Source organism: Meles meles, chromosome 5 (assembly GCF_922984935.1).
Source record: "Meles meles chromosome 5, mMelMel3.1 paternal haplotype, whole genome shotgun sequence".
NCBI classification, from domain to species: Eukaryota; Metazoa; Chordata; class Mammalia; order Carnivora; family Mustelidae; genus Meles; species Meles meles.
In genome coordinates this window covers 121247088-121272834 of record NC_060070.1, presented here as the reverse complement: position 1 = coordinate 121272834, position 25747 = coordinate 121247088, and positions in this window count along the sequence as shown.

The window sequence follows — 25747 nt, the reverse complement described above, 5'->3', positions numbered from 1 at the left end:
CTGGCTTGCCTGCGAGCTGACTGCTGGCGGCATTTTATGCCTGTCCTGCAGCTCATTACAGGATGGCAGGTGAGTCTGGGCGTTGGGGCCCTGGGGTGAATTATGGCCCAGGGAAGGGGGGGGGGGGTCTGTGTGTGGCTGAGCCTGATGAAGGCAGCCAGGCGATTACTTAACCATCCTGGTGGGCTTTTCACTCCCAGTGGTGACATTTTTTGCTTCAATTGCTTAAAAAACAGAATGGCATCTCCCCTGGTCATTTTTCTGTTTTTTTTTTTTTCCTCATAAATGAAAAGGCAGATGTTTCCCAGAATTCCAGCGAGAATCTCGTTTCTTCTTAGCGCCTTGCAGCTCGGGATAAGATGAGAGTTACCGCCTCCCCTTCAAGGCCCCCCCCACCCCCCACCCCCCACCCCCGCCCGCCTCCCGCCCCAGCCACCTCTTCCATCCGAGTTCCCTCCTTGCCCTGGCCCTGAATCTCCCCCTTCAGCATGCTTTCTCGGTGGTCTCCCCGCTGATTCCTGATCAGGGTTTCTGGGCTTGCTGCCCTCTTTCACTCTGCCTTCCCCTCCCCATCCCTTTCCATCGTTCCCCTTTGTCTACTGGGGGAATGATTCCCCATTCCCTCCTGGACTCCTCCTCAACCTTTCCTCTTCTCTCCTACTGTCCAGGACTCTTCCCATTGCAGATGAACAAACTGTAACTCAAAGAGAAGGAATCTGCCCAGGAGCACCTAGCTCATCCAGCCTGGGTGTTCAGTGCGCTATGGCTGCTGGTCAGGTCACCTGGGGCTGGATGATCGTCCCTCCAGCCCGGTTGTCTGTGTTACAGTGTCTACCTGCAAAGCTGTAGTTCTGGTTAGACCAGACCCTTGCTCTGTGGGTGAGCAGCACTGATGTCAGCTGGGAGCTGGGGAGAGGTGCACAGCCTCGGACCCCATGCTGAGCTTTTGAATCAGAGTCAGCATTTTAACGCTATTGCCCCAGAGACTCACAAGCACACCAGAGTTTTCTGCTGGCGAGCTTTCAGGGGAAGCTCTCCGTGCTGCTGGTCTTGCCTCCAGGAGGGGGCGCTGTATCCCCCCTCCGGCGTCCCCGCAGTATGCTCGGAGCCACTGCGCAACCCCGCCCCCTCCACTCCTCTTCTGCCCCGGGGAAAGCCTTCCCGGTCCTCAACAGGCGGCCCAGCCCAGGGTGGGGCAGCAGTGGGCAGCTGCTCAGCTGATTGCCCCTGGGTCTCTTGCTGTGTAGTTAGGCTTAGATAAGTAAGGGCTTGGAAACATCTGGAAACCATAACCTGGCATTAGCAGGCTGGGCCCTTCCACCTCTTCCCTGAGGGTATGGGCCACCACAGGCAGCTGTGACCTGGGCCAGGTCCTCTGTGGCCGGGAGGGCTGCATTCGAGTCTCACAGAGGCAGGATGTGAAGGGGACAGCTGAGAGCTGGGATCCTGTTGTGTGATGCCTACCAGGTGCAGCTGCTCTGGCTCGAGCCTCAGGGGCCCCAGCCGTGGTTCTGAGAGCAGCCCCGGCTAGAGAGGTCGTCTGTCTCTGGGAAGCCACAATGCAGGGTGTCCCCAGCCCCTGTAGCTAAGGTACCGGGGCTGGAAGGGACCAGCGTCTCCTAATTCAAGCTCCTCATTTGACAGGAAGAAACAGGTCCAGGGAGGGCGAAGGACTTGGCTAAAGTCACATAGCTTTGTCTTTGGATGTAGATGGCAACCTCAGTCAGGACAGATGTGGCCCAGCTCCCGAATCCTGAAGCCATCCTTTGACTCGCCTCTTTCCCTTGCACACCCTGTAGCAGATCAGCGATGGCCAAAAATTCTCTGCTTCTCCTCCACTGAAGGATGACGGTGGTGGCTACTCGCCCTCCCCTTGAGTCAGGGCTGGCGCTGGAGTGGTTTGACCAATAGAAGGTGGTGGAATGAGAGTCTAGGACTCAGTGCTTGGTCATAAGGGGCTCCCACCTTGGTCTGCTGGAACGCTGGCTCTTGTCACCAGCTGCCATGTTGCGAGAAGCCCAGGGAACCTGAGAGAGGCCCGTGGGAAGAGGGACAGACCTTGGGCTAACAGCCCGGGCTAAGCTCCCAGCCGCTGCCGGCACACACTTACTGTGACTGAGCCATCTTGGAAGTGGCTCTGGTAGCTCCTGTCAGACTGGCTCAGCCGATGTCACATGGAACAGATGAGTCTTCCTTGTTGAGCCCTGCCAAACTGCAGACTCATGAGCAAAATGCACGAGTGTGGTTGTTTTCAGCACCAAGTATTGGGGGTGGTTTGTTATATGGAAACACATAACTGGAAAGCACCCTGAATCCAATCTGTCAGCTCTGCCTTCCAAATATAGCTAGAAGCCAACCTCCGTAATCTCTTACTTGGAAGATTACAATAGTCTCCTGATGGGGTTTCCTGCCTCTGGTCCCTCGCCCCCTACAGTCTGCTCTCCTACTGAAATAGAAGCCAGACCGTGCCCTTCCACTCGAACCCTCTACAGGCTCCCAGGTTCACTCACAATGAGAGGCAAAGTCATTTCCATGGGCCAGCAAGCCCTGCGGGAGGGGATGCTACTTACCTCCCTGCCCTTGCATTCTCGTCTCTCCTTGGCTCCCTCCACTTCAGCCACTGGGCTTTTTAATTCTTCACCATTCTAAGTTCACGCCTGCCCCAGGGCCTTTGCACCTGTTGCTTTCCTGAGCCTGAAGCGCAGTGTTTGCGGATACATCTCATTTTGATCCCTAGTCAAACTTCCCAAGAGGGACTTCCCTGATCACACCACATAAAAGAGAACCCCTATGCCTCCCCAGCTCCCTTATCCTGGTGTCTCTTTCTCCACAGCTCTTAGCACTGGCTGTATGTTGATTTTATTATCACTTTCCAACTAGAACACAGACTCCTTGAGAGGGGGGATTTTTGCCTGTCTGCTTCACTGCTGAATCCCCAGCACCCAGCTCAGGTATGGCCTGCCATGGGTGCTCAGAACATATTTGTGGGAGTGGAGTAATGCATGAGAGCTGACCTGGGCTGGCAGGAAGCCCTGTGGTTCTGGGGGCGGTAAATGCTCCTGTCTTTCTCCTGCAAAATTCTCTTCTGCGGTGCCCCTTGCTGGGAGCTTCTGGTTTCTGGAAGACTACACTGCCCCCCCCCCCCCCTCCCAACTCAGTCCTCCAACCTCTTTGGCACTGTCTCCCACTGGGCCCCGCTCATACTTGTCCCTGTCCCTGTCCCTGCCCCTGCCCCTGAAATGGCTTCCTCCAGTCTCTACTGCTTGTTGAAATCTCATCTGGCTCCAATCTCCACGTCAGCCACCGGCCACGTCCTCCAGCAAGGGTCTGCTCAGCTGGCCGTTTGGGAGCTCAGGAGAACAGAGAGAGTGAGGGCCTGGCTCCCGAATGAGGCTGTTCCCCTGGGAGCCTGCTCCAGGGGTCTCTGGGGGTGCCTGCGGCCAGACATCTTTCTGCCCCCATTGAGCTCAACATCCCTGGCTCCCCAGACATGCCTCTCCTCCGCTGAGACATTTTCTTTCTCATGTCCGTGCTTTGGATAGCCGGCACCCTGCAGGGCTGCTCTCCTCACCCGGAGACAGCGCCAGGCCCGGTAGCCCTTTACAAGGCCTCACGTGGCACCGCAGCCCCAAGCTCTCTCCCCCAGAATGTCTGCACCCACATTTACATCCCTGACATCCTCCCGGCTGCATCCCGCTACTTTCATTTCGGCTTGAGAAGGAGGCTTGTAGCTGCCAGCAGATGAGGTCTGCGGGGCACCGGAAGCGAACCTCAGCCCTGAGTCTCTAAAAATAATTTTCTATTTGGCTCCAGAACCTGGTTCTGCTCTTCGTCTGCCTGCAGGAGGCCTTGAGAGGGCCTGGATCTTGACGCTGTGCCGTGAAAACCTCAGGTAGGGGGTGCTGAGACCCTGCCAGCTCCTGTCCCCTCCCTTTCCCCACCTTCAGGTGGCGAGGCTTGGTCACATCAAATCTAAGATTCCATTCATTTAAAGAATGACCGTTTTTGCACGTACAAGAAGGGGGAAAATGAGGCCGATTAAACCGGAGTAAGCCATCAATTACTGGATGTGCTTAGTTTCAGGGATATTAAAATGTGAGAAGCAATGTGCATCTTTGGTAAAATGCGGTTGTCGGGAAGGTGGAAGAGGCCTTTCCTCTCCAAGCTGGGCACTCTCTGGCTCACACCTTCCCTGAAAGGAAGCAGTGACAGGGTTGCCTTCGATCCAAAGGCTTTGGCTCCCACCCTTGCCAGGCCTGTCTGTGAGAAGAACCGGAGATGGGGGTGATATCAACAGAGGACTGGGGAAACCAAGAAGGGGATCCTGGCAGTAGAAAGTGGAAAGGAATCTACCACCCACAAAGCCTGTTGAATAATACAGTCACAAGCCCACGCCATTGTCTTGTCAGCCCAGAGCCAAACAGATGGCCTCAGCCCCTGTCCCCCTGATCAGAGTCATGGGGGACTAGCAGGCAGGCAGAGACGGTCTGAACCCCCCCCCCCCCGCCCTGATTACTCAGCTCTCCATGCTCAGCAATGATCTTGGCCCCCAGGAAAGGAGGGAGAGCGGGTGCTGGAGGGAGCCACGACCTTGGCTTTCTGGGATGGAAACGGGATCCTGCAACATGGAGTTGTCAACACCAGTCCAGGGAGATGGGATGATGCGGGAAGTATGAACAAGGGAGCAGAGCCCAGAAAACCTAAGAGGAACATCTGACTGTAGCAGAAGGGACTGAAGTTTGGCTTGCAGGTGGAAGGAGGTCCCTTGCCCACTGCAGCGGGCACCACCGAGCTGCCCACATAGCCCCCTTAAGACTCAAGAGCCTGCTTTCCCCATATGGTAGGGAACGTGGGCTGTTGGCAACTCTAAGGGGAGCCCCTCTTGCTTCTGAGTGTACTTGGCTGAAAGGACCCTCCTTCCTCAAGGCTACCCCACTTTCTGGAGGCAGCCTGCATCCAGTGACTGGTAAAGGCATAGCATAAAGGAAGGTCCTCCTTGCCTCTTGGGGCGGGGTGGTGCGCTGCCTGCAGAGCCCTCCCTGGTTGGCAGCTCCTGAGGGTGGCGGTGGGGGTGGCCAACGCCTTTGCTGTGCCCGCAGCAGGGCCCAGCTCCTCACTCTGCCCTGTCCTGCCTCCTTCACTCCTGCAAGGGTCCCATTCCCAGGAAACCTGCCCTTGAACCTCCAGCTCAGGGTCTCTCAGGAACCTGACCTGTCACAGAGACCTGGAGGAAACAAGAGGGGGCCGTGAGTGGCTGTAGGGAGTCCCACTCAGAAGCTGGCAGGTGGCCACAGATAACCCTGGAGACTCCTCCCCAGCCTGTGGGTCCTCCGGGCAGGAGGAAGGTCCCCGAGGGCCCCTGGATGTGTCTTCCAGGTCAGTCCTAGCTCCCTGCCCAGCCATAGCACCAAAGGAGAGGCAGCAGATGGAGGCACCGTGTATCTGGACCGTGGCAGGGGCTGGGGATGGAGATGGAGCTCAAGCAGGGCAGGCAGGTGATACGGGGCTGGGGGACTCAAGTGGGCTGGGGTCCACGGGGGCCCCCTACCTGTGTGCAGAGCAGAGTACATTTGAGCTATATGCAAAGCCCCGTTAGCCAGTCTAGGTCTGTAAATGATCGCATGGGTAGACGCGTGGGTGCATGCGCGCACGTGCGTGTGTGCATGTGGAGGTATGAGAAAGCTCGTGTGTGCTTACACCTGACACGTAAATGCGCGGGTATGAGCGTGCACAGCTGAGTATGTGCATTGTGGGCGTGAGTGTATGCACACAGGCCCGTGTGTTTATCGACGTGCCTGTGTGTGGGTATAAACTCACAGAGGCAACTCATCCTCTGTGTCATCTTCCTCTCCAGCTCCAGCCTTTCTGTCTTGCCTCAGCTTCTCTGCCTAAGCTGTCATGAGACCCGTTCTTCCTCCCTAAGTCTCAGCCTCCTCCAGGAAGCCTTCCTTGGTCAAGCCAACACCAATTCCAAGCCATCCATTCTTTCTTTCTTTCCTTCTTTCTTTAGATTTTATTTATTTATTTGACAGACAGAGATCACAAGTAGGCAGAGAGGCCGGCAGAGAGAGAGGGGGAAGCAGGCTCCCTGCTGAGCAGAGAGCCTGATGTGGGCTCGATCCCAGGACCCTAGGATCATGACCTGAGCCGAAGGCAGAGACTTAACCCACTGAGCCACCCAGGTGCCCCTCCAAGCCATCCTTTCTTGCCATCGTGTGGTTGGCTCCATGTATTTGTCTGTGTCCCAAGATCTGACCGGAGGCATCTAAGCCTGAGGACAGCCTCTTTCCCAAATGGTCAGGGTCTCCCCAAATATGGGGACTGGAATCCTAATTCCATCTTCCAGATGGAGCTCAGTAAGCCCCACTGCTAAGGCCCTGAGAGAAGGGTGAAGGCTGGTGATCTCACTCCCTGCACCAAGCATAGTCTCCCTTCTGGATGACCTAGGCTGGTGGTTCAACAGAATGAGCTATGGGTTGGGCATTGGCACCCTGGCGTTCTAACATTGACTCAGGGTGACTTGGGAAAACTTCTGCTTTCAGGTCCAGGTGCCTCATCTGTAACATAAGGCGTTAGACAGATGGTCCCAGGGCAACCCGTGGCCCTGCCCTCTGCCAGCACAGCTCTGATACTGTACAGACCCGCACAGCCCCTCGTCCCTCCCCCTGACCCCGGGCCACCTCTCTGTCTTCATTTTAAGCTTGTCAGTTGACCCGGCTGCCGGCGGTACCCACCCCCTCAGCTGTGCAGAGGGAAGGAGGAGGGTCACTGGGCCACATGTCCTGTGTTATTACATTGAATAAGCTGACAAAAGCCATCAGAAGATATATCATTTAATAGGAGATTAAAAACCAACGAGAGCAGCTGGGGTTCTGACCCAGAGACTCTGCGTTTTTAATTTAATTTCTTTTGCTGCTCAAATCACAACATTCGAAAATGATAAAAGTAGCTGTGTTTGCTCAAGGGTTTTATATCATTAATTGATTTGGCTGAAGTTTTCCCATAAGCCTCATCTTTGGGAACATGCTTCTCATTTTAAGCCTCCAGACCCGGTGAGAAGGGGACGTGCAAGACATGTGGGGACAGGAGTGGGCCCAGAGGGTCTGCTCTTGGCAACCACCTCCCCTCAGGTCAGCCTGGCCCCGCGGCCTGTGCAGAAGCCTGGTGGCGTTGCTGCTCCAGCATCTAGAGAGGGCTCTTCCTCAGTCCTAGGTCTGAAAGGCCAGAGCCCGTGCGGTCTCCCCTGATGGGTGGCAGCCAGAGGCGGCGGCAGTGGTGGCGGTGGTGGAAATCCCTGTAGGGGCTGCTTTCCGGCCAGGCCTCATCCTCCAAGGGACATTCAGTGGAGGCCAGAATCCCAGTCTTTTTTATTTTTTATTTTTTTTTTAAGATTTTTGTTTATTTATTTGATAGACAGAGATCACAAGTAGGCAGAGAGGCAGGCAGAGAGAGAGGAGGAAGCAGGCTCCCTGCTAAGCAGAGAGCCCAATGCAGAGCTTGATCCCAGGACATGACCTGAGCCGAAGGCAGAGGCTTTAACCCACTGAGCCACCCAGGCGCCCCAAGAATCCCAGCCCTTTGTCCCCCACCTCCCCATCTCCATGGCGACCCTTTCCTAGGGAGGAGCTCCCTCCTGCCCTTATTTCCCACAGTGCCCGGGCCAGGCCCCAGGTCTGACAGCCCATGGTCAGGGCTTTGGCCACGTGAACAGAACAGCCTTCATGGAAGACAGGCGTTTATATCTAACCTCAAAAGACGAGTGAGAGTTAACAATATATGTACTATTGAACTTCTGATTATAAATAGCAACATATGGGCCTATTGTCAAGCACTTGGAAAATGCGGGTAAGTCATATTATGTTCCTTAGAGCCCCTCGGGTGGCTCGTGAGGAGCCACCAACTGGAGCCCATGCAGGCAGGAGGGAAGCCATTACTTGGTGACCAGGAGGGCTGAGGTGGGCTAGACATGTCCCCACTCTCACTCCTGTCCCTTCAGTGTACATGTTCCTTGCCCTCAGGCTGCCTATCTCTCTAAGGTTGTAAGACTGGCCTCACTCGCTCACACTTTCAAGATGGAGGAGGAGAGAAACGCTCTTTGACAACTCCAGTTCTGAAAACCCCAGGGAAGAGCTCTGATTGGCCTGGCTTGGGTCACATGCCTCACCCTGGGCCAATCACTGTAGTCTGTGAGGCGGGATCAGGTCCCATTGGTCCACATGGCTTGTGTGGTGGGGCAGTGTTTCCCAAAGTCGGGAAGTCAGGCAAATGAAGTGCGAGATCGCTATGACGTACATTTTCTATTCACAAGGCAAACATCTCAGCAGAATAGGCGAAGGCATGTAACAGGAGGAAAGCAAATGGGGCCAACATACGGAAAAATGCTGGGCTCTGTCAACAGAGACGTCCAGGTGGAAACCACAGTGAGAGAAAACTTCCTGCCCACTGGATTGACAAAGACGAAATGTCTCTCCCGTGGGAAACGGGAACTCTCCACTCTGGGTATCCCTGCTTAGGAGCATACCGTTAGGGCGTCCTGGGAAGGGAAGGTGGGCCTGCCTTGCCACCTGGCAAACGCACTTTGGGGTTTAAATCCCAGAGCCCATCTCACTTGCGTGCGCAAGGAAACCCAAGAGCAACAGCATGTTTGTTTGTTTTAAGAGAGAGAGAGAGAGAATGGTGTGGGAGGGTACGAGAGAATTTCACAGGGGCTCCACTCTTAGCATGGAGTGGTATTCGGGGCTTGATATCCCGACCAGCGATCACAACCTGAGCTGAAACCAAGAGTCTGACACTTAACAGACTAGGCCACCTAGACGCCCCAGAGCTGCAGCATTTTATGGGAAAAAATATTGTCCATAATCTCAGCATCTATTAACCAGAGAAAGGGTAAATAAAGTGTGGGATATATATATATATTTTAATTTACTTGACAGAGATCACAAGTAGGCAGAGAGGCAGGCAGAGGTTGGGGGAGGGGATGCGAAGCAGGCTCCCTGCGGAGCAGAGAGTCCGATTCGGGGCTTGGTCCCAGGACCCTGGGATCATGACCTGAGCCGAAGGCAGAGGCTTTAACCCATTGAAGCACCCAGGCACCCCAAGTGTGGGATACTTCTAAATGGTATTCTTGACAACAGTTAAAATTAATGTTACCTGTTACCAAGATGGATTAAGTGCACAAACATGTGGAAAGCAACTTGCAGGAAGTCTTGTGCTATTTTAAAAAACTATAAAAACATACAAATATGATGTGTTACTTATGATAAATACATAGGTAGATATTTGTGGATAATAAGTATCCATAAATACTTACGGATGAATACTTATGGATAAATACATAGGATAAATACGTATGTTTAAAATCATGCATGAGAATGACACAAGTTTAGGGTGACTGCCTTTAGAGAGAGAAGGGGCCATGTAAGGACCTGGGGAGAAGTATACAAAGGAATTCCGTTGTGTGTGTAATGCTTTTTTTCTTTAAAAAATGCTCTAAGACAAAATTTAAAAATGGGGCTCATTCTGTACATTTGTATGTGTGTGCACAGTTTTGATGTCCTGCTGTTCGCTTAACATTTTATAATGAGCATGGAAACATGATTTTTAATGTCTGCATAATATCCCCTTAAAGGAATGCGCCATAATTTATGAACCCATGTCCTGTGGTACATATAGAGGGTTTCCACCTCTACCTCCCATTTTTCTGCATCACAGCGACTGTCCTTAGACAAATTATTTTCTTAGGTCAGAGAGCTGGGATTACTGGGTCAAAGGTTTGAGCTCTTTTTAAGGCTCTTGGTAATTATTGGGTTCTTTACATTGCAAATGACAGAAAACCAATTCAAACTGGCTTAAATAAGGAGGGACATGTGTTGGCTTATGTGGCTGAAAAGGCCAGGAGGCCCCCGACTGCCTTGGCTGCTCCTGTTCTCAGAACCCCAGTGAGAATGTAGGGAGAGCTGGGATGGATCTTACCGCCCCGAGGATGCCGTCTGTTCCCCGGACATGAAGACTGCTTTCAGGGGTGACCACCTGCGGGCTCTGCCCACCCACTAGTCCCCCTCTTTCCACATTCACCTTTGCTTTCCTCAGAATCAGCTTCTTCTCAGACAGGACCTCCTCCCCTCCCCCCAACAGGTGCTTACTGTCTGCATTCGTTCCCTAGGGGGACTGTAACAGATTATAACAAAAAGGGGCCTCAAACAATAGAAATATATTCTCTCACAGTTCCGGAGGCCAGAAGTCTGAAATCAAGGTGCCAGAAAGGCTTTGCTTCCTCCCTCTGGAAGGTTCCGGGGAAAACTCTGTTCCTTGTCTCCTTAGCTTCTGGTGACTGTCAGCATTTTGGTCACCTCTTGTGGTCACCTCTCTCTCTCTGTTCAGCTTTCACGTCACCTTCTCCTCTGAGTGTGTCCAATCCCTCTTATAAGGGTACTTGTCATAGCAGTTAGGGCCTACCTGGGTGATCCAGGCTAAGCTTCTCTCGAGATCTCTAACTTAATCGTATAGTTGTCATATGAGGTAACCTTCATAGGTTCTCGGTGTTAGAAGTGAATATATCTTCAGGTGGGGGACGTGTCTTCAGCCTTCCCTCCTGCCCTTGTGGCTCAGAATCCCAGAGGAGGAGCTCAGACAAAAATCCCAGGGGAGGGCTCTAATTGGCCAACTTGAGTCATATGCCCAAACCTAAGCCAATCACTGGGGCCAGAGCACAGAGGGCCTCTGATTGGTTAGGTCCAGTTACACTCCTAACCTGGCAGGTAGGAGAGTGGGGCGGGCCCCACCTAACCACGTGGACTAAGTGCTATCACTACAGGATAGACAAAGGAGGAGGCCAGGGGCTGCTCACAGGCCCCTGTTGCCCCAGAGGCTGGAGCACTTCTCCAAGGGCATGGGTGGTTGGAGAGAGGGTGTCCTGTCTGCCTTGTAGCAGGTTACATTCCTGGGTGACTTGTCCCTATCCTCCAACAACCTGGGCTCAGCCTCCATGCACCCTCTCTCCTCAGGAGTGGGGTGGGGAGGGAAGCTCCCTTCATCTTCCCAGGGTGGAGTGCGGGGCCTCAGATGACCTATGGAATAAGTGCAGGGAATGGAGGGTTCCCACTGAGGGCTCCAGTAGAGGAAGTTACAGCCTCGGGGCCACATTGCTCCTGGGTCTGGCCTCTCTGGTCCTCACAGTTCTGCCCTGGACCAGCGACCCTCACAGAGCTGTCCATTGTTGTAGGTGGGATGGGGGTGGGGTGAGGAGTCTGAGCCCCTGTGCAGGTGCACCTCACCCCAGCAAAAGTTCCCTCAGGGACCTGCAGCCTGAGTGTTTGTGTCACAACTCCGTTTTGAAGGGAGGGACACTCGGGTAGTCTGCTTTTTGAATTCAAGATGCTGGGACACCCAACAAATGTAGCTCAGGGACAGACAGAAGGCTTGCCCTGATCCAAGAGGACTGTAATGACTCAGGCCTCTGGGGCGCCCCACCCCCTACCTCTGACTTCCACACTTGACCTTAACTCCCTGGGCTGCTCCTGTTCTCAGAGTCCTAGTGAGAATGTGGAGAGAGCTGGGATGGATCTCCCCACCCCAAAGATGTCCTCTGCTCCTCTTCCCCAGACATGTGTGTGGATGAGCGTGTGTGTACACACACAAACACACACACACACACTGACTCACAAATATGTACCCAGCTCTTCAGCCTCCCACCCTGACCAGCAGCCCAACAAACCCTTCTGTGTTCACACATCCTCCCCACAGCCAGGCCTTCACCAAGAGCCATCAGCCTGCCCTGGCTCTAAGACCCGGGCCGAGTCAGCCCATGGGGTCTCTGGGCAAACTGGTACTGGGCTCTGAGATCCGTGCTCGGGCTCAGCATCTCTTCTATTCCTCCTGGTGCTGCAGAGGTTGCAAAGCTAAAGACGATGTTTCCCAGACTCCTAGGCACCGAGGCTCATAGCTCACATTCGGTCCTGCTGAATCAGGGTATGTGCATGAGAGTGGGAAGGGCAGAAGGGAAACACCACAGCTTCCTCTCCTTCGGCTATTTGCTGATGGCACCTGGGCATCCCCGCTTCCAGTCACCAGCTTTGTAGGAGCCCAGATGCAGGGATGGTGGCAGTTGTTTGTAGCCCTGTGTCCCATTGGCTCTGGATTCCCCACCTTTCTGATGGGGCTAGCCCTCCCCAGAGGGACCACTTCAGCACGGTTGCTCTGAGACATTCCTGGAGGCCCAGCCTAGAGCTGATACCTACAGCTCTTCCCCTGACTTGGTAAACACCTCATTCCCTGTATGACTTCCCTCTCTGCTTAAAATCCCCTCGCTGCTTCTGTTTCCTGCACTGGACCTTGATTGAAACAGACACAAATGTACTTTGTGCCAACAGTTTGGACATTTAGCAAGAAGCCAATAGGTCGTGAGAGGTCCCAGGACCAGGGCAACCTCGAAGGACCACACGGAAGTGAAATCTGGAGCTGTGTCTCCAGAGAAGGGCCCTCCCAGCCACGCACAAGCACACACGCACACACCTGCGTGTGTGCACATACACACCCACACACATACAACCTAGAAGGAGGCAGAAGGGTGCTCTCTCCCAAACACTGATGCTCCAGTGTTTGGGGTCTTTGGCCACATATAGCCTTGGACTGCTGGGTCACATGCTGAAATGTCAGTTCGTATTCCATGGTAATCCCCCATCCCCGACCTCGGCCATTCCAGTTCAGTAGCCAGCAGGACAGCTGTCGTCTCGGGGAAGGGATGAGTCAGCATAAAGAGAGAAACAAGCAGTCACGACCCGGCTTTTGAGTTTTCAAAATTGCATTCCTCAAAGGGAAACGGAAATGACTCACGTGGATAACGGTTCAGGAGACGAGAAGGTGGGATGACACAGAACAAGCTTCCCACCCTTCTCCTGTCTACACACACATCCTCTTCTGGAGGAAGACTTGGGGGAGAGTTAGAGGGAAAGGAAGCAGGGCAGAGACAGTTTAGGGCCCTGAGAAAGAGGAGTCTTGAGGTCACACCTGACCTTTCAGCTTGGTTCACACAGCTACCTGATTGGGTTGCCAAGTTCCAATTCCAGATTCTTCCAATCTCATTGGTTTAGCTCCTCTTTCTCAACTGGGTCCCAAGTCAAGGTCACTGACCGGCCTCTGAGGAGATGGCCTTTGGCTCTGTTGACCACCCATGGTCTAAGCGGCTGTGGCCAGGAAGTGTGTCCCATGGATGGAGGTGTGGGGTGCCACGTATAGGAGGTTTAGAGGGAGCTGTGGGACAGAGCGGACACACCTCATTCTAGAATGTACAGCTCCGCTCACAGATGGCCAGTCCTTCAAGGTGGGGCCCGGGGGTTATAGGGCTTTTGGGGTTCCTTCACCTCATTGGTCCATAAGGGAGCCACGGAGCTGTCACCCCGGGAACTAGGAGTTTTGCCAGATGGAGTGTTCATCTGCTTTTGAGTTGTTCCATGTTGCTGGAAACTTTGTTAAGCTTTGTTAAGAATTCCAGTATTCCAGGGCGCCTGAGTGGCTCAGTGGGTTAAGCCTCTGCCTTCGGCTCAGGTCATGGTCTCAGGGTCCTGGGATCGGGCCTGGCATCGCGCTCTCTGCTCAGCAGGGAGCCTGCTTCCCCCTCTCTCTCTGCCTGCCTCTCTGCCTACTTGTGATCTCTGTCTGTCAAATAAATAAATAAAATCTTAAAAAAAAAAAAAAAAGAATTCCAGTATTCCTTGGGATGCCTGGGTGGCTCAGTCAGTTAAGCGGCTCCTACAGCCCAGATCATGATCCCAGCGTCCTGGGATCGAGTCCCCACATCGGGGTCCTTGCTTGGCAGGGAGCCTGCTTCTCCTTCTGTCTCTGCCTGCCGCTCTGCCTGCCTGTGCTCACTCTCTCTCTCTGACAAATAAATAAAGTCTTAAAAAAAAAAAAAGAATTTCAGGTATTCCAGCAGCAAAGTCCACGCCCCTTTTCCTCTTGACAGTCTAGGGCTGTCACGTGTGTGCACTGTGCCTCAGTTTCCTCTTTTGTAAATATAGACACTTCTTGGGAAACTTACGGAACATTCATCAGCATAGAAATGCTACGGAGAAAAACAAAATAGGTCCCATAAATATAAACCTGTGGGGAATGGTGAACACAGTCCCCCCATCTGTCTCTCCCCTAACTGGGCCCCCAGCCCAGACCACCCTCCACAGTCCCCTTCAGACCCAAGGTATAGAGAAGAGGAGCCTCCTTCACCCGTGGGCAGGCTCAGGGAGGGGCTGGGTGCGGCCGGTCTAGGGGCGGCAAGGTGCTGACGGAGCCCTTCTCCCCATGATGGATGACCCTCTGGCTGGAGCCGCAGTTCCAATTTGCTCCCCATTTGGACAGCCGCTCTACCCACAATTCAACTTGTCAGGGCCACAAATCACTCTGCGCCATCAGACCAAGGAGGCAGCGTGGAAGCCCGGAGGCAGGGGCAGAGTGGTTCCTGGAGAAGCCCAGGTTGGGTTCGGGGTGCTGAGGCTATGAGGCTCAGCTCTATCCTGGGACCTCTAGGATCCCACACCTGCAAGCTCTAGCCACCCCCACAGTTCCCGATGACAGGCTCTAGATCCACTCCTAAGCCCCATCCTCTTCCCAGATCCCCCCGAAATAAGTACAACAAACTCTGTGCTTATTGTCTTACTTCCTCAAACTGCCCTGCTAAACAGCCCGGGCCCCACCTGTGCTCAGAAATCCCAGGGCCTCCTGCTGCCTTCCAGTCCCTCCATGGGACCGATCTGCTCCATTTCCAGGCCATCACGGGAGGTAGGGCTATTCATTCGTTCACTCATTCACTCATTCATTGTGAAAATATTGATTGAGCATTCATCATGTCTCCATGGTGAGCCAAACTGCGAGCCCAGAGTCCAGGTGGCTGATGCTAGTTGAAGAATTAGAGACGTGTACAACTCCAAACTGAGACAACAGCTGAGTGAGGAGGAAAGATCCTGGGACCGATGAGGGCAGGTTTCTGGGGAGTCTGCCAGATCTGCAGTCTCTCTCCACTCCCTTCCTTTAAAGCGCTGCTTAAACTCACCTCCTCCAGGAAGCCTTTCCTGATCGCCCATCCATCCACTCCATCAGTGGGCACCTCGTGATGTATCTCTGGATTCAAGACTTCTGGTGATGTCTTTTCTTTCTGTTAAGCCCCCAAGAGTAAAGGCTCCCTCAACATAGGCCTCTGTCTCCCCACGCATGGTTTGGATACCTCCAGCATCTCCTTAGGACTCCACTCAGATGCTTCCTCCTTCCTTGGCATGTGTCTGGGGCCTGGAGGGAGATCCTCCTGTGGCCCCATCACAAACGGGCTCAGAGGGCATTGAAGTTGTCCCCCACATTTCCACCAGGTGTCTCTGGGGCATCTAGCTTTTACTCTGTAGACCCAGAGATCCCTATTCTGGTTCCGCTCCTGCCCCTTGGCCTCCCACTACCTCTGCCCTCTGTTAATGATGATGTAGAGGCAGACAGAGCACATTTTGATCTACAGCACCTGCCTCCCTCCTTGATGGATTTCCCAGGCTCAGATATTACTTTCCCCAGCCTGCTTCAGCGTTCCTGGATTCATCTTGCCGGAAGGAACTGGTGCTGTTGTGTTTGGAATGCACCAGAAAGGTGACACTTCCGCATGTCCCTGCTGGGGGACCAGCCAGGATCTGGGAGTGGCTGGTGGTTGAGGGAGTGATGGCTGTGCTGGGCAACCAGCAGGCTCCAATGCTGACCCATCAGTTTACCTCTCTGCAGAATGGGTAGAGGCATACACACTTTCCCTCCTCAGACTAACCAGAAGTTGGAGAGGTGCATAAGAAGGCAAGCTTCCTTTAATTCTGGGGTCTGGGAGGCAGAGGCTGCCCATCACCCATTACTATCCTCCAGAACATCCCCATGATGGAATCTTCTACAAAGAGCCAGCCCCCTTGCAGCCACTTCAGTGTGTGAGCATCTGCTTTTAGACAAAAACCAAGGGGGGAGGGCAACTGTCCTCTGCAGAGAGGAATTCATGGTTGGATCCTCAGTGATGCATTTTCCTGGTGAATTTCAACGAGTATTCTTTTGCCGGGCATTGATTTATTCTCCAACCTTTCCGGCACTCGCGGCTTGTATAAAGGGAGGACGGCGCACATCAGAGGCAGGTCTGCCGAACTGATCTCAGTGGAGAGCCTTCCGCCCACCAGATATGTGGGAGCCGGCAGGAATTGGGGGGGGCGGGCTGGTCCCTCTGCGGCTGCGCTCACATGTCTGCCCCCCAGGGCGTGTTGTTCGGGTACCTACAGATCTGGGGGTTTAAACTCGGTAACCACCCTTTGTTTCTAGGGGGAGCAGAACAAAGCTGCTTCCACCCCTGAGCCTCCCCTCCCCTCTCCTCTCCCTTTTTGCCCTGCGTTTCATCTCCCCTCCCTCCTCTTCCGCTTCCCACAGGCTGCCGGAGATCACCCCTTCACTCTCTCCCCCTCCCAGCACCCCTGTGAGGTTTGCACAGGCGGCTCCCTGCCCTTGGGGGCCTCTGATTGGGCAGAGGGGAGGCACCCGCAGAAGATCAAAGGGTGGGAGGGTAATGGGGTGAGTGTTTATGGTCTGAAAAGCCAAGAGTGGGACTTGGGGGGGGTAGCGAGTTTGAGCCCCACCATGGGGATAGAGATTGCTTAAATCTATAAAATGTTTTAAAATTTTAAAAAAGTACCAAAGCCCCGGCCGTTCCTGCGTGGCAGCTCCTCTATGCTCACCCTCTCTGGGCCCACTCTCTCCCTCACCCCTGCAGGTTTAGGGGAGCTCACGGGTTCCCATGCTGCCTGCCAGTTTTCCCGAGTCCTGTGGACACCTCTGGTGTTGGCACGCCATCCCCCGGGAGGAGCCATCAGCTTCCTGACTTGCCTTACACTTGGGTCTGACTTTTTTTTCAGTCCTGGTCCTTTTCTCTCTAATTGCCCCTCCCTGGGCTCATCGTGGCTGGGAAGGGGCTGGCTGGGGAAAACCAGGGCCTCCAGGGCTGGGTTCCAGGGGCGCTGGTGACCTGGTAGGGCCTGGAGTCCCAAACGTGGTAAAGCCCATCAACTATTTGGAGGGCTCTGAAATTGAGTTGATCCATCTAGAGGTACACAGGCCGAAGGGAGTTGCTCTAGGTTAGCCCAACCCCCAGGAGGCATGTTGATAAAATAGATCCCTTCCTTCTGTGTGTGTATAACAAGGAGTCACATAACCCGGAGGGAAAGATGTTTCCAGTTACTTGCCTAGGACGCCCCCTTCCAGGGGGACCGACCACCTTGAGGCCGGGAGGAGAAATTTGATTCCTTGCAGCATTTTCCATAAAACATAAATCTCATGAAATGCTCCTTACAGGAGGGGTTTTGTGGCCAAATAAGTTCGAGAAATTCTGCATTCTGCACACTCCGGGCATGTTCCCTCTATCAAAGGCTCTGAAATGCTCTGCAGTGAAGAATATCCTACTTAATATGTGTTCGGTTCAGTGTCCCCAAAGCTGAATCAGGGAACCAAAATACCTCCTCCCTCCCCGTTCATTTCCTGAGCTCAGGGTTCTAGAGAACACACTTTGGGAAACTTTGATCACAGGCTCAGCGCGTACAGCTCTGTGCAGGAGAGAAATAATAGGCAGCTTTGAGCCAGGCAGATAAGGCTGGAGTCCTGGCTCTGGTTCTTAGTGGCAGCCAGGTGGTGGTGGGGGACGGGGGATGGGGCAGGGTGGGCGCATTTACAATCTTTCACGGCTACGTTTCTTCATCTTCTCGCTAAAGGGAAGAATCCACTGCTCCGAGGATTCGAGATGATCTCGTATCTTAGTGAAGACTGTCTTGGTTGCAAGAACAGGATCCATGTTCAACAAAAAGGGGAAGGTAGTGGAAAGATGCTGGGGGTCTTCGGGGACCCCCCCAGAGCAGAAGTGCAGCAGGAGGGCTGAGAACCAGGAGAACTGGTAACCTTGACAGTATCCATACCCCATCCTTCAACTCTCCTTCCCTCTGCACAACTGCTTCCTCTGTCTTCCTCTGCAGACCATGTTCTTGGCTTTCAGCCTACCCCCCGCTGCCATGACAGCCTCAGCTCCTGAGCTCCTGCCACCTCTCCTGCCTCAGTCTCAGCCTGGACTGGGTGTGGTGCCCCTCAGGACAAACTCCAACCCCCGCCCCCCCCCAGGAGAGAGTGCCTGGTTGGCTCGGCGTGGTGAGTGTCTGCTCCCGTCCAACCACCCGCCGCCATGGTGCTGGGGGAAGTGCCGACTTGGCCACCGTAATGTAGCCCATCTGGGTCACAAGCAGGTCACAAGCAGCTCTCAGCACATGTGGTCCAAGGGACACACAGGCAGAGCAGAGAGTCTGCCATAACACAAAGTGCCTGAAAGCAGGGTAAATACTCAGTAAGTGTAGCTCGCATGACTGAGTGAATTCTGCGTCTCGGAGAAGGAAGTAGCATTTAGCATCGACAAGGACTGTTGTCCATCTCGAGGGCCTCCACTCCCACCCCAGAAACTTCCATGTGCCTAAAATCACTAGGATGCAAGACACAAGAAATGTCCACAAAGTGTAAAAAAAAAAGTCGGTAATTCGGACTATATTCAAACAAAAAAACCTCTGCCCATCAAAAGACATCGGTAAGAGTAAAAAGGCAAGAGGCCAAGTTGAAGAAGATAGTTGCAGTACAGGTGTCCAACAAAGGCCTGGAATCCGGAATATCTACAGAACTCCTCTAAATCGATAAGGAAAAGACAGACAATCGGATTACAAAATTGGCAAAAGACCTGAATAGGCATTTCATAAAAGAGGAGACCCAAATGGCCAATAAACATAAGGAAATGGCTTTAACATCATTAGTCACCAGGGAAATGCAAGTTGAGGCATAAAAGGATACGGTTGCACACCCACCTGAATGACTCAAGTGAGCGGAGAAAGGTATCAGCCCTCCCGGGAGGTTGTGCATCGAATGGGACTCTGAGATGGTGCTGGCGAAAGTCGCATTGGTGAAGCCGCTTTGGAAAATCACCGGGCAATATCTTTGACACCCGGACACAAGCAAATGCAATGGTTCTATGCGTGGTAGACAGAGACCCTTTGGAAATTTGTGCACGCGTCCACAGAGATGTGTGCATTGAAACCTTCACAACAACCCTGTCATAAAGCTGGAAACACCTCGGTGCCGCTGTCCATAGGACACAGATGCATCGTGGCACAGGCAGGCTGGCATGCCACACCACAGTGAGCATAAATTAACCACGATGGGCACCTAACAGTATGAGGGAGCCTCCCAGTGTCAGGCGGAGAAGACCAGACACAAGCGTCTGTGTAATTCTATGCATGAGAAGTTCAAAAGCAAGCAAGACGGATCTAAGCTGTTTGAAGTCAAGCTAGTGGCACCGTCTGGGGAAGTTAAGGACACAAAGGAGGCCTGGGGGGATTCTGAGGGCTTGTTCGAGTTCTGTGTTTTGATCTGGTGGCGAGTAAACAGGTGCAATTTGTGAAAATGCATCAATCCATCCTCTTACGGCTGGTCAGTCTTCTGTATTCGTGTATCCGCTAAGAACATGCATGAGAAAACCTTGGAGAGATGATTTGAAATGCAGGGTCCTGGGGCACCTGGGTGGCTCAGTGGGTTAACACTCCTGCCTTCGGCTCAGATCATGATCCCAGGGTCCTGGGATGGAGCCCCACTTCTGGCTCTCTGCTCAGCGGGGAGCCTGTTTCCTCCTCTCTCTCTGCTTGTTTCTCTGCCTACTTGTGATCTCTGTCTGTCCAATAAATAAATAAAATCTTAAAAAAAAAAAAAAGAAATGCAGGATCCTAGGACCCGCTCCCAGAGACTCTGATTCATTTGGGTCCGGGGTGGGACCTGGATGTCTGGATTTGAACCAGTTACCCGGGGGATTCTGGTGTAGGTTGATTCTGAGCAGCAGGCTTTAACCTGGTCCTGGCCAGTGCTGGAGAGCATCAGGTATAACTGGGCCCTGCTTAGTGGCCTTCACAGTCAGCCCGAGGCATTGTGGGGAAGAGTTCAAGGTGCCGAGCAGGAGATGGGGAGGTGGAAGGGGCTGGCTAGAAGGACAGGGAGAGCCTGGGCAACCCAGGGAACAAACCCCCTCCACCGGAGCACTCTCAGTGGAAAAGAAGGTGTGGCCTCGCGGGCAAGAGTTGTTGGAGGGTGAGATGTGAGGCGATCCCCAGACGGCCAGCCATTCTCAAGTCCAGTGTGGACGCCGGGAGGGCTGCATTCGATGTCCCAGCTAAGTGACTCTCGGGACCTCAGTTTGTCTTGTTCAGTGTGAGGAGGGACACTCTTGATAGCCTCAGGGCTGGGTTCTAGTCTGAGTTCCAGTTCTGGTCCTGCCCTGTAATACCTGTGTGACCTTGGGCCAGTCCTCAGCCCTCTCTGGGCCTCAGCTTTGCACCCATAAAACAAAGGATGGGACTCTACGACTCTGACTTCTCTGTTTATCTGGCCACCTTGGAACAGCTCTCCCCCCAGTCCTGAGCTGAGACCCGTCCCCTATATGGCCGTGGATGCTCGGACCAATGTCCAAGGGTATGTTTCGGGTCTATTTCGTCCCCATTTCCTGCCGCATCAGCTGACAATGAACTCTTGGAGGGCGGGGCTGGGCTCTAGTTCATCTCCGTCCCTAGCAGTGCCAGGCACAGTGTCAGACACAGGAAATGTTGAAAGCTCTGGGGCCTCTCAACTCAGGCATGCTGGGGCTCTGGTTCTTCCCTTTCTCGGACTAGTACAAGGACACCCGGGTCCCAGCGGCAAGGTGGTCTGCAGTGCCAGCCCCCCTCCAGCTGGCCTGTGATAAGATTTGACTCCCAGAGGGTAAGGGGAACCAGAGAGGTGCCCCATCTCTCCCTCAGGCCCAGAGCCCAGACAGGGCAGGCAGGCCGGTCGGTGGGTGGTTCTGGCTGTCTCCCTGCTGAGTTCATTTGAGGGTGAATTATTAACTCCTGGCTGGGGCAGGGCAGCCAGAGCCCCGGGCGCCCCCTGGAGCTGACAGGGGCAGGCTTGCGCTAATTGAAGGCTTAATGAATTTTCCCAGTGGAGGCTGCAGCCGGTGCCTTCCCTCTGCCATCTGGCCATTTGTCTTCTACTGGTGGGATTATCCTCTGCCTGTCCAGGACACTCGCTGCCTGCTCCTCCATCTGGGCCCCAAGCACTGCGGGCTCCCAGCCTGGATCTCCCCTTAGGGGCTCCTTCCTTGGCCCCTCAGCCCCTCACCCCTTGGCCAGGCCGTATGCTCCCATCACTCTTCATTCTTCGGCCTTCAGGCTTACTCCAAATTTTGGATGTTTCCACTTAGGTCCTGGAGACGTGCCAGTCGCTCCTGAGTGGTCCACTAGAATGTTCCAGAGGTGGGCAGGGCTGAATACTCTTGGCCAGCCTTCCAGGGGTTCCTGAGGACTCAGGGTATCAGTCTTCACAACCTACCACTGTTTGTGTGAACAAGCCGCTCCCTCAGGCCAGGTTCCAGGACTGAGTGGGTAGCCCCAGTGGATTTGCTGACTACAGAGGCAGGTGGGGGAGCCAAGGGCCGCCCAGAGGTGACTCCCCCAAGACGAGGTGCGAGGTGCGGCAGACAGAGGGGGGAAACTTATGTCAGGGAGCTCCTACAACGAGCCGGGCATCCCTCATCTGATCCTACTACAGAAACATTCTTCTTCTTCTTTTTTTTTTAAAGACATTTTTTTTTAAAGATTTTATTCATTTATTTTGACAGAGATCACAAGTAGGCAGAGAGGCAGGCAGAGAGAGAGGGAGAAGCAGGCTCCCCGCTGAGCAGAGAGCCCGATGTGGGGCTCGATCTCAGGACCCCGAGATCATGACCTGAGCTGAAGGCAGAGGCTTAACCCACTGAGCCACACAGGCACCCCTAAAGACATTTATTTTAGATAGAGAGGCGGAGAGAGAATCCTCAGGTAGGCTTGCACTGAGTGTGGATTCTGCTGCAGGGCTCGATCCCAGGACCCTGAGATCATGACCTAAGCCTGAATCAAGAGTCGGGCGCTTAACCAACTGAGCCACTCAGGTGTGCCTACTCAACAACATCTTGATGTAGCTATAAGGTCCCATTGTACACATGGGGACAGGGGGGTGCAGGGAGGTAGCTCATTTGATTACTATCCCACTGTTGGTACGGGGGGGGTGGGTCTCTGGGGGCTGGCTACTCCGGGGCCCACAGAGCCTCCCAGTTAAAGGCACCTGTGAGTTCGTATTGGCCATTCGGGGCCAAGGAAGTGTTTCTGGCATATCTCTGGGTGTAAAGACCTGGTGTTCCACTGTGTGTGACCCTGTGCGGTTTAGCACTTTATTTCTTCCTCTGCACCTGCTGGCTGCCCCGTCCCTACAGAGTGGGAGGAGGGCAGGGTGGGACAGTGAGAGAGCCCCAGCGGGGGGAGCTCCCAGGGGACCTGCTCTGCCACCAACCTGATAAGTGACTTTGGGTTTTCTACTTGGTCCTCAGTCTTCTCATCTCTAAAATGGAGATTAACAATCGCCGAGCTGCTGACTTCTCCAGATGCTGTGGGCTCCCACCATCAGAGCTCTTCCATGGAGGACTATCACTGTCGCTGGCCTGGGGTGCCCACTGTCCCACCCCCCAGCATCTTCCAGGCCATCTGCTACCCACTCACACCAGGATACCCCAGAGCCTCAGGACCCAGGCTCCAGGCTCACTTCTGCTATTCACTCTGCATGACCGAAGCCAAGTTACCTAATCTTTCAGAACCTCATGCCACCTGCCTCAAAGCAGGAGTGGAGATGGACCCTGCCACTGTTACAGGGAGGTCTTTGCCATGGGGTCTGAGCAGGACACTCATGCGCCTGGGGCCAGAGCTGGGACTAGAGGGGGCAGGGATGGGGAGAAGAAGGACTGGGGTTAAGGTTGCTTTAGGGACTGAAGCTCATTTGAAATTGGGATAGAATCCAGATTCTTGTCAATTCCAGTTTAGGAACAAAGCTTCGGACCAGATTTGGGATTGGTGCTCTCCGTTAAGGGCTGGGCTGAGGAGTGGGGCTGGGTTGGGGTCTGTCTCTGGGACTGCTGTGTTAAAGGCCAAGACTGGAGGTGCAGAAGCCTGGGGAAGAACAGAGAGTGGGAGTCCTGCCTTTGCCCTGACCCACTGCTGCACCCTGAGCTCATCATTTTGCACCCTTGGCCTCAGGCTCCTTCCTGGTTGGCGAATAGGGGTCGTCACCCTGTCCTGTGTCCCTACAGCTCGCACAGAACAACACTAGCCCCCATGCCATGAGCAGCTCCTGCCTTAGGTTCACAGCTAATGCCCTCTGTGTATCTTCTTTAATTACAACAAGCAAAGGAAAGAAAAGATGGAACACTGTCATGACAGGCTACAAGGCACCATAAGCGAGAAAATATGTGAGATACCAGGCCTTGGGTATCCCTTGCTTTCTATAGATCAGTCCCCTCCAGCTGGGCCCCCAAATAACAGCTTGTCCTCACCAATCTGGCTGCAGGCTGGGCCTCTCTCTGATTCCTTCTGAGCCCTAGGGTCAGGGAGAGGGAACTAGAGCTGCCTCTGAGTTTCTGGAGGGGCCCTTGGGAGGACACCTCAACCACCACCCTGATCCCTGCTCCCCCGGCCCCTCTTGGGGCCTCTAGAGACCATCAGAGCCTCCAGCTCAGGTGCCTAGCTCTGGCTGCCCCCGAAGTGCTGGACAGGGCGACTTCAGCCACTCTGCCACATCCATCAGAGCACATTCCAGCCTGGGACCATGGACCCCAGCTCCCTGAGGTGAGGAGGAGAGCCGGGCTGGGTACCCATCTCGCTCTCCCAGCACCCGGGGTGCTAATTACATGCACGTGTTGCTTGGAGACATGCTGAGCTGTCAGAGCCTGTCAGCCCCTTAAAGCCACTCTTGGGGGCAGGGGACCCTGGGGCTCCACCGACAGAAGTCACGAAGAGGGGCAGGGCCTTTCTTTCTGGCCCCGAGTCTAAGATCTGCAGTGCATCAGGCCTATCCCTCCTCCCGTCCTGCACCAGGCTCTAGACCTCTCTGCTCTCCTGGCAGGGAGAGGAGATGGTTCCTGCAGGAATGGTCTTCCTTGTCCCTTTTCTGGAAGCCCCTGAATCGTTTCCATCTGCTAGGGGTATTCAGATAGTTGCTCAGAGTGGCAGCTCAAAGAGTCCACTCTTAGTGGCCCACATCCTCTCCCTGCTCCAGCCTAGGGGTCTCGCTGTGTCCCTGGAATGTGCCCTCACCCTCCTGTTGCAGGGTCTCGGCACGCCCTCCTCCACACATCCATTCCTATATCAGCTCTCAGGGGACCTAGAGGCAGCTGCAGGCCTCCCTAAATGCAGGCGGCCCCAGCAGGGCCTGGAGCATGGTGCAGGGGTAGGTGGCTGGGAGTATGGGGCAAGTTCAGCCGTGGAAGTCACTTGGCACAGAGCTTTTGCAAAGTGGGCGCTGGCTCCTTGGCCAAATGAGCATTCACCGTGGGCCCAGGAAGAAGACCTTGGATCCCTATGCCCCTTCTGGCCCTGACATTCTGGGTGAAGACCAGCTGGGGTCCGGCCAGTGAAACTGATGCGCAGAACAGAACAGGAGGGTCTGACTTGGGGAGAGTAGTTGGGTGGAAGGGTTGGGGCTCAGAGGGGGAGGGATTGTTAAGAGGGCAGCATGGAGGTCCACAGGATGGCCAGGTGGGGTCAAGAACATACCCTGCCTTGCCCCCCTCCTGTGTTTGGGACCCTTGAGGTGTCTCTTAGCCTTTTTCCCAGGAGCGGGACTGACTCCAGGCCAAGGGAGCCCGGTATATGCCCTGAGCAGACGCTAGGGGGCGCTGGATTCTTTGTGAACTTGGCTGAATTTACACTCTGGGAAGGGGTAGGTGGGGGAGGGGCATATCCTAGCCCTGCATCCGGGTGAGGTAAGCCCTGGCTGACCAGCCAGGCTGCTGAGGGAGTGGCCAGAGGCAGGGTCCTTGTACCAGGGCCCATCTCCCCGGGAAGGGCCTTGCTTCATCCCTGCTGCCGGAGGTACTGGCTTCGGACCATCCCCAGTGGCCTGAAGGATCCTGAGGCTCAAGGGGTTCAGACAGGGGGAGGGGAGATATGAGGGAAGGCGCAGCCACCCTGGCCAGTGGGTGTCTTGCCCCAGCTTGCTGCTGGGGTATGAATATTTTCATGCTACTTTTCCATCCCCCCACACTGGGCCCAGGCCTCCATGAGACCAAGCTGATGCCCTCTGGTCTTTACCACCTCTCCTCCCAAATCTGGAAGTTTTCAAACCACCAACTGGGACTCATAAATCAAAAATGGATTTTAGGGGGTGCTCAGTGACTCAGTCGGTGAAGCGTCTGCCTTTGGCTCAGGTCATGATCTCAGGGTCTTGGGACTGAGCCCCTCACCAGGCTCTCTGCTCAGCGGGGAGTCTGCTTCTCTCTCTCCCTCTTCTCTCTCCCTCTGCCCCCCCAACCCCACTCATGCTCTCATGCTTGCTCTTTCTCTCAATCATTTTTTAAAAAGGGAATTTTTGTTCTGTTCTTGGGGTGAAGCACCATGGAGGACAAAATCTGGGTGTCCAGTGTTGGCATTTCCAAGACATTTCAAGGGTCACAAGGACAAGGGATGGGATACTGAGGACATGACTTCTCCTTGGGGAGGCAGCCATCTGTCAGCTGGATTCTGGCCCCAGGGTCGATGATGGGGAGGTTCTCCCGGCTGGAGCCACAGCCTTTACTCTCAAGTGATAGAAGAGAGGGTGGTCCAGGAGGGCCCCTCCGCACTGCCTACAAACA